This window comes from Bison bison, unplaced genomic scaffold (assembly GCF_000754665.1).
Source record: "Bison bison bison isolate TAMUID 2011002044 unplaced genomic scaffold, Bison_UMD1.0 scf7180017864291, whole genome shotgun sequence".
In the NCBI taxonomy this organism is placed as follows: domain Eukaryota; kingdom Metazoa; phylum Chordata; class Mammalia; order Artiodactyla; family Bovidae; genus Bison; species Bison bison.
Genome location: NW_011494863.1, coordinates 54,962 through 60,961, shown reverse-complemented (window position 1 = coordinate 60,961; position 6,000 = coordinate 54,962). Strand labels below are relative to the sequence as shown.

Here is a 6,000-nt window from a genome sequence, read left to right as displayed (position 1 = left end):
CAGCAATATGTGAACCGCGAACCTCCAGGTGCTCAAGCTGGTTTTAGAAAAGGCAGAGGAATCAGAGATCAAATTGCCAACATCTGCTGGATCATGGAAAAAGCAAGAGAGTTCCAGAAAAACATCTATTTCTGCTTTATTGACTATGCCAAAGCCTTTGACTGTGTGGATCACAATAAACTGTGGAAAATTCTGAAAGAGATGGGAATACCAGACCACCTGACCTGCCTCTTGAGAAATTTGTATGCAGGTCAGGAAGCAACTGTCAGAACTGGACATGGAACAACAGACTGGTTCCAAATAGGAAAAGGAGTACGTCAAGGCTGTACATTGTCACCCTGCTTATTTAACTTACATGCAGAGTACATCATGAGAAACATTGGACTGGAAGAAGCACAAGCTGGAATCAAGATTGCCGAGAGAAATAACAATAACCTCAGATATGCAGATGACACCACCCTTATGGCAGAAAGTGAAGAGGAACTCAAAAGCCTCTTGATGAAAGTGAAAGAGGAGAGTGAAAAAGTTGGCTTAAAGCTCAATATTCAGAAAACGAAGATCATGGCATCTGGTCCCATCACTTCATGGGAAATAGATCGGGAAACAGTGTCAGACTTTATTTTTCTGGGCTCCAAAATCACTGCAGATGGTGACTGCAGCCATGAAATTAAAAGATGCTTACTCCTTGGAAGGAAAGTTATGACCAACCTAGATAGCATATTCAAAAGCAGAGACATTACTTTGCCAACAAAGGTTCGTCTAGTCAAGGCTATGGTTTTTCCTGTGGTCATGTATGGATGTGAGAGTTGGACTGTGAAGAAGGCTGAGCACCGAAGAACTGATGCTTTTGAACTGTGGTGTTGGAGAAGACTGTTGAGAGTCCCTTGGACTGCAAGGAGATCCAACCAGTCCATTCTGGAGATCAGCCCTGGGATTTATTTGGAAGGAATGATGCTAAAGCTGAAACTCCAGTGCTTTGGCTACCTCACGTGAAGAGTTGACTCACTGGAAAAGACTCTGATGCTGGGAGGGATTGGGGGCAAGAGGAGAAGGGGACGACAGAGGATGAGATGGCTGGATGGCATCACTGACTCGATGGACGTGAGTCTCAGTGAACTCCGGGAGCTGGTTATGTACAGGGAGGCCTGGCGTGCTGCGATTCATGGGGTCGCAAAGAGTCGGACACAACTGAGCGACTGATCTGATCTGATCTGATACTTTCAAGGTCAAATATCACTGACAAACAGTTGAAGAAAAAGGATAATGCAAACCCTATCACAGAGATAACTCGATACCCCCCCCCCCCCGCCCAAAATGTGATGGGTTTATTTTACTCTGATGCAAAACCAAAGATTTCTACAGAGATCAATATATTACCAGATCATGAAAAAGTGGTGTGGGACATGCAGGACATGATGGACAACTAGAGGGTATGGTCAATTCCTTTGTAACATGACACTACACCATCACTGCAGAACACACTGAAAAGAACACTGAGGAACTGAACTGAAATGTGGACGAACATGACAACCTCCAGGCATGCCTTCAAGCACCTCCCTTAAGGTGGACTCGGTACCTAAGCTTCAGTGTGGGCAGGATTACAGGAGTATTACAATTGTTTGGAAGAATAAAACGTTCACACTTTCTGAAATTTAAGGTCAAAACATAGTGGGTTCATTTCTCTTCACCTCCAGGAACAAAGCTGATGCTTTATTCAAAACCACATTAAGCTTCTAGTTCAAATCCCAGTCTGACCTTGTGCCCTCCTGCATTGAAGTTCTTTCCATTGATTAGAGCTGACAGGGTCAGTTTCACTCCTGGTCAAAGGGTCTGAGTGTAACCCAGTCCCATCAGGCTGGCATTGTTTACTTTAGCAGAGAGAGTTCTACAGTCCAGCTTGTACTTAGCAGCAATGCCAAGGCAGGTGGTGTTACTGCCGGTTGTCTACTCGAGGTTTATCAACATTTCAATCTTCTCATTCACCTTCTGGTAGATCGACCCTCCAAACTCAGTGCTATCATTCACATGAGTGTGCAGCTGGAAGTCTGCGGCCTTGTAACCCAGGGCACAATTATTCTGTGACAGTTTGGATATGGCTGAGTCAAAACTCATCTGATAGCCAGCAAGCCAACCTTCAAAGGCCAACACGGTCCAGCCACAGATGGTTGGTCCAGAAAAATCTATATCAACATTACTGCCAAAACTGAAACAATCCCATTAATACGAGGCCTTCAATTTCCCACTCTTCTTTCCTGTGTTCGGTACAAATATGGGATCAAAAGTCAGTTTCAACCCTTCAGCCAACTTATTCTCCCAAGTGATTTCTATTTCTGTCTGTTCCACTTCTGGGTGAAGGTCAGTCCAGTTACAGATCCTGTATTTGGTCTCTAGGTTGCCTGATGCTTTCCTTTTATTAGCGTAAGCATGACCAGAAGTAGAAAATTTCACTCCACTACATGACTTGGTTCTCAGATCTATTTTGACCATGCCAAATCCATATCCGTTGTTGAAGACATCTTTGGCAGCCTTTCCTAGATCACAGTAAGTTGGTGTGTTACACGTATCTCTGACCAGAGTGCCTGTTCCCTCCGAAAGGGCACCATTAAAGGTCTTCTTCAGACCAACACTGTTCCTAACTGATTGTTTTGATCAAGACTTGCTACAAGTATATACTGTAGTAAACAAAGTACCCTCCTCCCTCCAACAACTCACTCTCTCAGTCAAACTAGTCCTAAATGAATCATTACCTCAAAAAAAAAAGAATCACATTGTTAAGGTAAAGGCTAAAACTCAATGCATCTGCAGCCTGACACTGGACAGGCTTCTGGGCCTGCTCCATCATCCTAATTTCAAGAGACTGCTCCACTACTGCTCCATTAAGCCAGTGCCATTTTATCTAATATATAAACATGCATCTTTCTGTGTACAAAAGGTTACGATCTTGCCTGTTAAATACTGCAAATCATAATGCCAGAGTGGCATAGCTAGAAGTACCTCAAACCTCTTAGAAAGCAACATAAAATACAACTAGAGACATCTTCCTCAGACTTAAGGTCTTTTAAACCTCTCATCTCACACCACAAGAAAATCATACAATTTTTGACAAATATGCTTTCCAAATTACATAAATATCAAGAGGAAGAAGTCCTACACATGCTTGAATTTTGCATTCAATGCAACATCTATTTATACCTAAATTCTTCAAATATGCTAGGCAGATCACAGAAAAGCTTACACTGCTGCTGCTGCTGCTAAGTCGCTTCAGTCGTGTCCGATTCTGTGCAACCCCGTAGACGGCAGCCCACCAGGCACCCTGTCCCTGGGATTCTCCAGGCAAGAACACTGGAGTGGGGTGCCATTTCCTTCTCCAATGCATGAAAGTGAAAAGTGAAAGTGAAGTCGCTCAGTCGTGTCTGACTCTTAGCGACCCCATGGACTGTAGTCCACCAGGCTCCTCCATCCATGGAATTTTCCAGGCAAGAGTATTGAAGCGGGGTGCCACTGCCTTCTCTGAAGCTTACACTAACAAATCAATAAAATCATACAGCTACAGAACTATGGACTAGCAATACAGGGAAGAGTCTACTGCAGGAAACCCAAGGGTTCACACAAAGATGGAAATCGTAGCATATTATATAACAAAACTCAGGCCCTATAGCTGCATATCATAGAACCAACTGAAACATCCATGACATCAAGCAACACCAGAGAGTCTAGCTTTGCAGGATACTCTAAAAGAGCTTTCTTTTCTTGTTCAGTTCACTTCAAGCAGCTATACAAGACCTGGGTTTACCTTATTTACTGTGAAGTATTTCCGTAATAAGTTTCATTTATAGAGCTATACAGTGAAAAACTCCATGATTATTAAAGATGATGGTATAAAGTCATATTTTCTGACTTACAAAGATGCATTATAATAAAAGTAGTAAGTGTTCAGATTTTCAGATCACAGGGATATGAGTTCAAACCGCAGCTATATGATTACACATTTCTGAGCAAGTAACAATTCAATAAGGGTTACTATGGTAGTCAAACAGGTAATAATATATGTCTCTCAGCACAATGACCAGTATATGGTAAGCACTATAATATTACAATAATCCTTAGTTCTGCTATCAAAAAAATAATAAGAACAGATAAATGTGTACATACACACACAGTCCAAATGAAGTCTGGCATGCTAGTACCAAAAATGGTGATATATAATGAACAGAGAACTTCATAATCAGAAATAAAATAACCTATTCTAATTCTGAAAATTAGAAAATGTAGCCACAAAATAACGCAGTAACAAGCTCTTCGAAGAGTCCTTCCAAAGCTTGGAAGCTCTGGCTCTGCTAAAGTGGTTCCAGGAAAGCATTTGCAAAACTGAGAAGAGATCAGCATTTGATTAAGTGCTTCCCTTCACTGCAATAACAATATATCTTTGAGAGCGAACATTAACTGCACCTTATTCATACATTTCATATCTATTATCTTAATCAGATAAAAATTTTATACCTGATATGTTAACATAATCAAACCCCTCAAATACAGGCCCAGTCCAATACAAAAAATGTCTAGCTACTTCATTACTCTTTAAAGGTCCTAAAGTCACTGTCTCCAATGTTTCAGGGCAAGAACAAAGACAAATTTAACCTTAAACAACATCATCCTCACCAGGTCTCAAGCTGTACCAATTTTATTCTGTCTAAAACTAGTTTAAGGTATAAAAAAATACAAGCTATAATAGCTACTATGTAAGTTACTATCCAGACACTGAAGGAAGAAGTTGATGGCTTAACTCTTTAGCTACTCCTCTTAACTGGTTGGCTATCCAGTAGTTGTAACTATCCAAGAGAAATATAAGGCAAGCAAGAAATAAAAACTACATATGTAATCTAAAATTTTCAAGTAGCCATAGATAAAAAGAAACAGGTAAAAAAATAAGTTTAAGAACGAATTTTAACCCAATATATCCAAAACATTATCAATGAGATAGAGGTATTTACAGCTTTTTCAGTGAAGTATGTCTTGGAAATTTGGTGTATAGTTACACTCACAGCACATCTCAATTTGGATCTGTCACATTTTAAGTGCTCAATAGACACATATGCCTACTGGTTACCACACTGGATGGAACCAAGCTAAAGCTACTCAAGCCCAAGACATGTACTTCTTCTCACCAATTACAAAGTCTAATTCTAGTAACTCAGCACACGACTGAACTGCTAGACAAGACTGCTAAGCTCCCAACCAAGTGGGATTCTGGGAATTCCCTAGTGGTATAATGGTTAGGGCTCTGCCCTTTCATTGCAGAGGTACTAGGTTTGCTCCCTAGTGAGGGAACTAAAATCCCATAAACTGTGCGTGTGGCAAAAAAACAAACAAAACACACCCACATGGAATTCATTTCAAAGACTGAGGTCTTTTATGTTTCAGACATTGTGTGAAGAATTTTCAGACTGGGGGGCAAGAGGGTTTTGGGTGCGGGGGAAGGGTTGTTCACTTGTTTATTGAGGGGAATGTGAGTATGGTAATAGAAACATTTGGTCCTAATAAATTCTACTATTGGGAAAAACTCAAAGCGCATGGCCTAACAAAGGAAGAAAGAACCACATTAAAGATCAGCATATCCCTTAGCAGAAGGAAGAGTGTGAAATAAAGAATTCAGCTGTACCAAGTACAGAGCTCTTCAGAAGGAGGTGTTTCACTGGCACTGAAATATCTTCAGAGAATATTATAACACAGAATTGGGCTCCAAAGTCAACTACACATTTAAGAAACAAATTTGAACATGTTGAACTAGTAGCCGGTTTTAACCTGTTAACCAGGTTAAACCCTGGTTTAACATTTAACACTGTTAAATTTAAAATTGTTAACATTTAACAATTAACATTCAGGTTAATTGTTTTTTCATTTTGTTCATTATTATTTTTATTATGTTAATTGCATAACATAACATTTACCATCTTAGTCAATTTTAAGCATATAGATCACAAGTCTGAAGAACATTTATAT

At 40.2% G+C, this 6,000-nt stretch overlaps 1 protein-coding gene and 1 pseudogene across 1 annotated transcript in view; both read right to left on the bottom strand.

Annotated features, from left to right (window-relative positions):
- The window catches only part of CTNNA1 (catenin (cadherin-associated protein), alpha 1, 102kDa), a 153,337-nt gene that overhangs the window by 97,543 nt on the left and 49,794 nt on the right, over positions 1 to 6,000 (bottom strand). The window lies entirely within an intron of this gene.
- On the bottom strand, positions 1,308 to 2,649 carry LOC104996347 (annotated as a pseudogene).